We start from the raw sequence: 10699 nt of genomic DNA on the forward strand, positions 1-10699 counted from the left end.
TATGGGTTCACTTACAGTACTCTTTATGCCTTCTGTACCTTAATTATTCATGGTTTAATTTGTGCATCATTTTGTTTGAGGAAACATGGAATTAGTTATTATAAAACTATATTGAATATTTATATAAAAACTTTTTTTATTCAAAAAGGTTATCATGTTAAACCTATGAAATTTCCATATTTATCTTTGGGGTTCACAAACGTTTTTCTTTATTCTGCACTGTATTTGGTTATAAAAGGGATGCTGTCTCAAGCTGCCCATTTAAAATTGTTGTTTAACCCAGTCTTTATGTAATACTGCAGTTCTGCCCCAGATTTCTGTCTGCCTGCCTCAATTTATTCTGAAAGCTTTCTTCAACATTTTTCAAAATACAATTAAAATGCGTAATAGTTTTCACAAAATGTAAGGAGCCAAAAAAACATGCACATTCGAATATTTTCTTAGACTGCACTGGAATATACAGTACATAGAATATAACTGGATATGACAACTTTACATAAGCCAATGGTTTAATTATGATTTTCACTACTTCGTAATGATTGTAGTGATATTTCCAGGTGATTTTGAAATTTTGAGGGGCTCGCAAACAGTTTAAAGTTGAATACAATAACTACACTTCTTGTGGAATCATGTCACATTTGCGCATGAACGTACCTCAAATTAATTTTTAATTTAGAGAAACAAGGAAACATTATGACCTGGAGGCAAATGTGATCTGTTTTATTTCACGAAATTAGGAGTCTGACACATTTTGGCAAAATAAAGACCAAACAGAGCCACAAACTGCATAAACATCTGTGCTTAAGGTGGTGTGAGCTCTCATACTTAGACAAATAACCTATCGGACATATGACTGGAACAGTTTACAATGGCAGGAAATCAAAGGAATGCCCAGAGATCTTGTTTTAGAAATTGATATTTTGACATCATTCAACTTAACATGATTACACAAAACAATGCTGTTTCAATAAACAATCACAATGCTTCAAAACTCTCTATCACAGCACCTTAACAGAAACTAAAGGAACGCCTCTAGGAACATGTAGAAATTGTTTGTAAAGTAGTGACAGACGCTTGATATCAGCATGTCAAAATTATGCCAGTCTTGCCAGGTACTGTACAGTATATTGCTTTATTCTCCAATGGCAAAATCTGGCAGGCAGCCATTTACTCACATGCATACAGTGAGTCAATCAATGAGCTAATGATTTCTAAGTTTGTTTCAGCAATACACATATGCATCTTTCAATCAATACAATGTTGTACTAACAATGTTCCAAAAAATAAACAACATACTGTACATGTTTTCTGCATTCACTTATAATGCTCTTAGGTACTGTAACCAAGTACTGTTTTACTTTCAGAAATGTAAAATGTCCTGTGATTCACATGAGCTGCACAGTGCCTGAATGCAGAACACTGAGTGCGTGGGTGACCTTGAGGTTGATATTGGCTCAGTTTTATATAATTACGTACAGAAGCAGGAAGAGACTCTTCTCTAAATTAAGAGTTGTTGTTGCAAGTACAGTACATTGATAACAACATGTTAGCACAACCAAATTAAACTCTTTTAAAGAAAAAAAATGAGAACAAAAGAAATGCTAAAGGGATTAATTTCATTAACAGGTTTTCTGCTGTAACATGTCTTTACAGTATATTTTACAGAATGGGGGAATTCTGGAAGAGTGATTGTAGCACCTATGATTATTCATATACAGTAGACTGCTACTTTGATTCATCCATCATTCATCTTGTGTGTACCAGGCCTTTTGTCCTTGAGTCAGGTCAATGTAGAAAAGTTTAACCATATGCAGTATGGTGAAAATAAGTACACCCCTGTAATACTATATTATTTTTTTTTATTCAGACAGCATTCAATATCATCCTGTGAAAAAGTAGTTCTACCATCTCAAATAAGAGAGTATATAGAATCAAGTGCACCAAAATATGTGCAAATGATTAGTAGATTTTCTGGAAGAGATATTTGAATATAAAACAGGAATCTTTGTCAGTTAAAGCACTCAGGTTTGTGGAAGCACATCATAACTAGATCAAAAGAAATCTGTGAGAATCGGAAAGAATTATTCCTGCTTATCATTCTGTAAAGGGTTATCCATTAAGTCCATCATTTCCCAATAAAATGATTAAATCCATAAATAAGAAAGAAAACCTACAAATGGACAAAAATGTGTTGCCAATCTACTCAACAGTGGCCATCCTATGAAATTCCCTTCAAGATCTGACTGTATGATGCTCCCAGAAAGTCTCAATGAACCCCAAGGTTACATCCTGAGATCTAAAGGCCCCTCTTGCTAAGGTAAAACTCAGAGATTGTGAGTCCACCATCAGGAGAAGATTGAATAAGAATGGCTTTCATGGAAGAACAGCCAGAATGAAACCCCTGCTCTCCAGGAAGAACTTGACAGCACGAATGACATCATGCACTGTGGTAGAGGGGGTGACGATTTGGGCCTGCTTTGCTGCCTCCTTTAATTTCACACTGTACCTAGAGTATTCTAGAGACCATCTCCCGGATAGCTGAAGCTGAATCGAAAGCGGATCATGCAACAGGACAATGATCCAAAACATGCAGGACATGCTGTGACATGCTGGACCTAAAGAGAGCTGTGCAAACCAGAAAGCCCTGGAAAACACAGAGGTGAAGCGGCTCTGTAAGAGTGGTTCAAGATTCCTCCTAGGTGATATGAGTGACTGATCAACTCTTCTAGACAACATTTAACCCAAGTTATTGCTGCTAAGGGGTGCCAAGGGCTGTACGTTTTCATACAAAGATATTGAATTCTGGCTGATGTTTCTAATAAATAATGACAATGTTGATTTTTTGGGTGTTATTTGTCAAATGAGGTTATTTTTGATCTGCTATTTATTCCTGGTGAGGACTAGGTGAAGCTCAAACATGTTAAACCTCATATTATAAAATCTTAAGGGGATGTACTTTCTTCACCACATGGTATACCAGATCATTGCTCATGATAAACAACAGTGTACAATATCTGGGTTAGCTGCTGAAACAGCTTTAAATATGCACTGAGCCTTACAATTATGTCTAACATTATAGTAGATTATTCCAAGGCTAATTATGCCTTTGTGCTGGAATGATTACAACTATGTATAGTTTGATATCCGATATTTTCTTTTTTGTTTTCAAATGCTTTCATTCAAGCTCAGACAATCACAACTATTGTACATGGTTCATTTAAAAGACAAGATAATAAATTCTACAGATTTATGAAAACAGTTTTATGAGCCTTAATCCAAACAGCTTGCAAAGAGCAGAAAATCGTGATGGCTCCAACATCACAGCTTGTACAAAAGTAGTGAAAACAAAATTACAGCTTCAAAATTTAATAGCTATTATCTGCAGTCATTTAGGTTTAAATTAAGTTAGAAAACCAGTGGCCTGCTTTACATTTACTCTTAAGAGAGTTGTATTTTCAAAGAGGCATTAAGAGGGACAGCTATATTTTCATACAGTGCCTTCCACTGCAAAATAAATGATTGGTCATCTATAACCTTTATGTTATTTTATCATACATTTCCTGTTTTCTATATTGTCAAGAGATTTAAATCCTCTTCTGTAAAAATAAACCCATATTCTTATATGAAATGTTTTGTTTTCAAGGTTTATATTAAAAATAGAACTTAAACAAGTATTTAATTACTCACTATAGGTAAAACTGCTTCATTGACTGTTGATCTGTAATGTTCTTACTTTTTTATATTTGTTATTCTTCTCCTTCACCATTTTGTTTTTCTCTATCCTTGTTGTCTTCTGAGCTTCTTTTAAATATAGCACTGATCCAAGAATTTCAGAATGTCAGAAACACTAAACAGCAATGTACAAAATACAAATCCTTGGTGTCATTCAACACATCCTGGTAGATTTATTGCATTGATACATGATGTTCTGTACAGACTAAACACGCTTCATTAGAAACTCTTTCTATTGTCATTTTTAAATATACTGTATTTTTTGTAAAAAACAGCTTTTAATCAAAATATAAGGGCTTACTTTTTCTATCTTCTGCTAAAGTAGGCAGTGATTAAATGAACTGAAGATTTTGAAGCATAAAGGATTTTGATGACAATCAAGTACAAGGTCTCCTAAATACATTGCATTGCATTAACTTAGTTCAATTCAAGATTCCAGACAATTTCAAACTTTTTTCTTTACGTGATAATGAATTATACAGGATACATAAAAAGGGAAAAAACTTCAGACTGCATAATTACAGCAGTGAGTTGAGAAAACATGTGATACTGTATAATTCAAGGAAAATTATACATTCCTTGGTGGCTTTGTGAAAGAGCACATGCAGTATAAAAGATACATGCAGACAATCACCATTATGTTGACTGGTCCATTCTGATGGAACATTTCGTCATGTTAAACTTTTTCAGTTATGATCTGCAGAAATTGCTGAACTCTAGCCCAAGACCATATGTGTTCTCATTCAGTCAGTTCTGTCTCTTTCATGTTGAGATTAGTGATTCACCACCATCCCTTAGATTAGTTGTCTGTTAACCCCACCCATAACGGTTAATATCATCAGTTCAACCACCTGGAAAAGTTGAGAGGTTTTAGAACTTAATGGCAAGTGGCCAGCAATGCATTCATTGTTTAAACACTAAATGCATTTCCCTCTCTGGAAGTGTCTTTCCAATTTCAATTCTAATACAGTGCTATCAAAATTATTTCATTGGAGAGCAACAGATCTCCAAAGTCAGCTAATATCTGTTCGTTATCAAAAGAGAAAAAGCATTCCTCTATTCTGCTGTTCAGCATATGTTTCTTTTGAAGAATATTTCTTCCTTTTATTAGATCCAGATTAGATAGCATTTAGTTACCATTTTCGATAATGTATTAAACATGACACATTTGTTTTTCCAGTGACAAACTGCTGTCTAAGCATTGTCCACTTTATGAAATGAACACATTTTCCTCTGTGATCAAGGTAAAACATAAATGAATGAATCTATTTCTTTTCCCTGACACATTATTTATTGTTCTTCCACCCATCAATTTTTTAACAACTGTATCCCATACAGGGTTACAAGGGTGCTGTCATGGATGTTGGAAGGACATGCCATGGAATGGCCAGAAGAGCAACAAAGACCCTATGCGTAGGGGCAAAACAGGGATTAGCCCGGGCTCAGGAGGTCAGTCGATGTCAGGTAGAAACCTATGCCCTCAGGCCGCAGAGGAGATGACCCTGTGCTAGGCAGGTCTCAAGACCTCAATGCTGAGCAAGGAGGAAAAGGTGACTGAGAAATATTTAGTCCCACACAAAGACAAGAGAGGGCATGACTGGTGCAAGAACAAGCAACAAGTACCAGGCAGGATACACCCTGAACACAACTGCCAATCAATCCATCTTAGGGCACACACAGATAAACATCCATACACTCAAACCAGAGGCAATTTCCCAGAAGCCCAGAGTCCCAGGAGGAAACTCATACAAATATGGGAAGAACATACAATCTTCAGACTTCGACCCAAGACCCCGGTAGTGTAAAGCAGTAATGGTAACTGCTGTGCCACCATACCATCATAAATGGTATTAATTTAAATGTATTATTAAATAAATGACTTTTTATCGTTTGAAGTTGGTTCCCGATAGTCTGTATGGCATGAGCCACAAAATGCATTCAAGCCAGGGTATCCTATTAATTAAGATCATTGATTGCATTTACGCATCTTCTTTTCAGCACAAAGGATTCCAGAGCACATACTGCAAAGAAGGGGACCCAATTCATATATAAAGCAACACTAATGCACAACTCATCAATGATCCAACTATTATGCACAAGCATCCCAAAAGAAAGCCAATCAGGTAAAGAAATTACAAACTGATTTACAAAATGAATGAAGGAGAATCTTAATATACAGTACGTTATAATTCTAACTTATTTTACCATGTGTGTAGAGACACAATAAACTGTTTATCACTTGCTGCTCCTACCACATTAGCCATCTTTTTGTCCAGTGACCATCATGTTTTGCAAAACTTCCCTGGATCAGACTTGGTCAACATGTGTTGTGTCATCAGATTTACAAAATATTTATATAATTAGGAAACAAGTAGAGTTATGAATGGCACCTCAGTCCAGTTTTCTCCAGCTTTCAAAACATTGTATACCATGATGAAGCTGAAAAATAATTGTTAAAAACTTTAGTTTCTGGCCGTCTGTCTCAGAAGAAAGGAAAGGTAGTGATCAGGTCAGTGGAAAAGGAACCACCAATGTACTCCAGATTGTAAATCAGTAGTATAATTTCAAATGATTTTTTTTCACATGCCAAGTTCAATCACTTTTTTACAACAAAAACGTTCATGTAAAATATCATATTTTATTGTCTTTTTTGCAAGTGTGTCTATAAAAATGCTTTATGACTTAAAGAACTGTCCAAACTTCTTTCCTTACCATTCTTTTTTCTTCAATAATAAAAATATATCTTAGTAGCCTCTGATTGAACTACGTCTGTTGGATACTAACTTGTTATTTACAGTATAAAAGATGGTGAGCTTCTGATATAGTGATGATTGAAGCTAAACCTTAAGTACATAATCAGAATTTTTTGGGGTTCTCTTCAAAGCTGTCAATCATTTAAAAAGCAATGGAAATCTTTTGCTCTATTGCACTAGAGCATTAAATGAGCACAGCTTTATCATGTTTGCATTTTTTATATATATATATTCCTCTTCAATGGCCTTGTGAAGCACTGAAGAGTGGACATTTTGAACACTTCAATGCACGTGTTACAAGGAGGATGTGCAGGCACCTTCACCTTGAAGATAGTTCACAAATAATTTAATTTAGCTTTGAGTGATAGGGTCTCCCCAATGGGATAGCACACAATTGACAAATGCTTGGGATGGTTGGAGCTAATTAGGGTTTCCCTGACGGGATGCACGACAGCTGCACTGGTTTCCCCATATGCTTGTGTAAGAGAGCAAGTTACACAACTGACATCACCTCCCCCTGACATCTAGACAGTGTAAAGCTGTGCTGGAGCAGGTCACACTGATGCCTAGAGCCAAGTCTAATGGTCTTGGAAGTTACAGTGAAGGAGTAGGAGGAAAGTAGAAGTGGGGGCTCCATGCACTGTGTGAATTACAGAAGTGACGTCACCCCCCTCTGAAATCTAAACAGAGTTCTGTGGTAGAGGAGGTAGAGGCCCTGGTCTTTTAGCATTGTGGAGTTATCCACTGTCTATAGATAGGTTCTGTGCATGTTTGGAGATATCTGAATTGACTAACATTTGGCAATTGCATTAACATTGAGTTCACAAAATATATTACATGGCTAAAACAGCCATGTTTTGCTAGCAAAATGTGTGACAGACACCACACACGAACCAGAACAATTTGATGACAGCTATGGCTATCGAATTATATAAAATCTTCCTTGTTTAGTGCTTGTTGCCATAAAATTTTATAATGTGTTTAATTTAACTGTAATAAACAGACATCATGTATGATAGGTGCAGAGATAAATGGAAGGTAAATCAGAAATATTTTCAAACTTTTGTACAAACACATTTATCAGAATCTACAAGCACTTGACAATTCGTAAGAATGTTCTTAGCAGAATCAATGGGAGAAACAGAATGCTCTAAGTCAGGCGAAAATTGGTATCCAATTAAACAACAGACATAAAGTAAAGATTGTTACCCTGCAGTAAAATTAAACACTGTGGCGAGCAAAGAATAATTCTATTAGGGCATATGTCCAATAACATTACCCAAGTGAAAGCAAGGAATAGCATTACAGTCCATCTTTGTAAAAACAGAAAACCCTTCAAACAAATTTACTTAATCTTTTTTAGACATTCTTTCTAAAATAAAGGAAAAGTGTTTTTCATTGAAGTTAAGCCATTCTGTTCATTCACAAGAGAAGCTGGAACTTGCTGTGATTATCAGTAAGTCTCTGTGGAAGAGGAAATCAAAAGAATGCTTCTGTCTCCTGCATTATTGATTTGAATTCACTGCAACAGCAGGCATCGCTTAAATCATGGCTGAACAAAATAACCCGATACGAAGTGTTTACAGGTTGTTGGCACTCACAGTCCCGTCTGGCCTTCAGTTAAAACTATTAAAAAATTACCACACATCTGACGAATAACTATACAAAAAAAATTGGACGTAATTAATGCACAAAATGCCGTGCCTGATTCCAAAGAAATTAGCACTGATGGCTTATTCCAAGCAATAATTACAGCAAGAACATTGCTCCAGAACAATTTTGTATAATTTAGCACCTTGCTCAGCTTAATAGAAGGTTTCCAAAAGTGAATGTGCAAAAAAATGCATCTGTGCATGATTTTGGAGACAAAATGGAAAAAAGAACAACACTTCTTGGAAGCACATAATGTAATAAAATATGCAGGATGCCTTGAGGCTTAGTAGCATGAATCAGGTCAAAACTGGTGCGAGGTCTTCAATCACTGACCCATTCAAACTACCCATACGGGATTTCTGAAATGTGTCAATTATTTAATTCATAAAGTTGGAAGTTATAACTTTTGTCACTAAGGCCTGAACTAGTAAGTGCCAGTCTCCATGGCATTGCAAGTCTTCTGAAACATAAAAATGATTCTAGACTGTTTCTATGTGGTGTTCTGTATACATTGAAAACTGCAATAACGTCATTCCTGAGCAACATCTGTTAATTCTGGGGTAAGCCTTACACTATTAAATGAATTGAATTTCTCATCTTATTTCTGTCCTTTATCAGTGAACAAAAAATGACTGCATTTCACCTTTCCAAAACTCCAAAACAAATAGCATAACAGATAAACACCGCTGTGGTAACTATAAAGCATTTTGTTTTAGAAAATGTCACAAAATAAAAGATGTTCTTTAGTAATAATGCAGCAACATATAAAGAAAACAGAAAGATCTTGCCTGTACAGAAAGGAATCTTGCTCTAAAGCATTCACAAATGATTTTCATTACACAGTATACTAACAGGAAAAAACAAGGTTGCAGGGAACTTGAAATTTTTCATCAAGTTATATCAGTCTTGCAAAGCATTTAGACTGCATTTGTGATTCCTTCTTGATGTAATTCTTGTAACAGAATATAACTTCAGACTTCACAACGATGCGAAAACATTTCAAATGCTTTTCTTTAAAAATAATTGCAATATGATTCCATCCAGACTCAAATAAAGACAAGTCAATGAGACTAAATATGCAACAGGATCTTACTTGAAAATGGAGAAATTATTTGGCTCACTAATAAAAGTGGTCAGTTAGGAAAAAAGTTAAATGTCTCTATGTTCTTTGTTTAACTCTTTCAGCAGTTGTTACAACCTGCTTCACAAATGTACCATCTGAAACATAATAACCTTGTTGGATGAGGTTCTGAGCAGTCACCAGATAACACTGAAGAGCAGACATAGAAGTCACATCTAGTGTTCTTCCTTTAAATGCACTAAGCTCTGTTTACCAAACACTTTCTCATCCCACTGCAACTTCCGATGTAAACTGAGCTTAATTTAGGCTATTTGTTCCTCTGTTTCTTGCCAATCCACAGAGACACTCTTCTTTTAGCTACTGCATGAGGAGCAGCACCAAAATTATTCTTACCAACTCCATCTGACCACATTTTCAAAGCTATAATTGAAAGTGGACATACTACAATAAAGCTCGGCCAAAATAAGAGCAAGTGTTGTTTATCTCCATGTTGAAATCATCTCACAATGTGGGGTTTACTTGCATGTCATGATCGGTGGTGCTTTGTCTTCATGGCTAAACCTTCCTACTTCCAAAACCTAATGTGCATACTCATGAGCGCAATATTTCACCAGAGTAAGGATGTAGCCATTTCCATGTTGGAATGTGTATAGCATTACAATAATCAAAACGCTGAGATTTTGCCATGGCCACTTTCTACAGTATATCAGATATATGAAGCTACATGTACAGATGTGACTGCAGCCTAAATATTTACCATATTCAGTCTTGATCTTTGCCCACTTTCAAGCAGATGAAAAAAGTTGTTTACATATTGTACTGGAGAGTGAATTAAAACAACACTTCTGGTTAACTCGTCATGAGTGGCATATCAATATTTGTTTCTGCATATGTGAAGTAAGAGTTAAAGTCATTGTTTCTCAGGTGATCTTGTTGTCAAGGATGCTACTACAGTGTATACTGTATATAGAACTTGATATCCACTTTGAAAAATAATGGAAAGACGTAATGCACTAAAAGGCAAATGCAGCTCTTTAATGGTGTTTCACAACCAACTGTTCTAGGGTTACCCTATAAATATTTATGCTACATAACCCTAATTACAGCTCAATATCAGTCAAGGCTTGGGAAAATGGTTCAACAATATGCTCTTAAAAAATACACAACCTTTGCCTTGTGCCAAGTGCCATATCAAGACATTACTACATATTTAGCTAAAAACTGTTCAGACGTATGCTCTGTTCATGTAGAACCAACCCTTTTCAAACACATTGCCATTAAATAGCACCATCCCTTCAATTAACCACAGCATTCTTGAATACGTATGAGAATGGAGACAGACTAAATACACAAAGAACAGCATCTCTGTGCTGTTTTTTTTATTTGAGTCATAATGCATAGTTTTGACCTCTTAAAACATTCAAAGGAAACATCTGTGTGTTTAACAGAGGCACCCACAAAAGCAGATTGACTGAGCAGA

Source organism: Lepisosteus platostomus, chromosome 20, assembly GCF_059453375.1.
Source record: "Lepisosteus platostomus isolate fLepPlt1 chromosome 20, fLepPlt1.hap1, whole genome shotgun sequence".
Taxonomy (NCBI): Eukaryota; Metazoa; Chordata; class Actinopteri; order Semionotiformes; family Lepisosteidae; genus Lepisosteus; species Lepisosteus platostomus.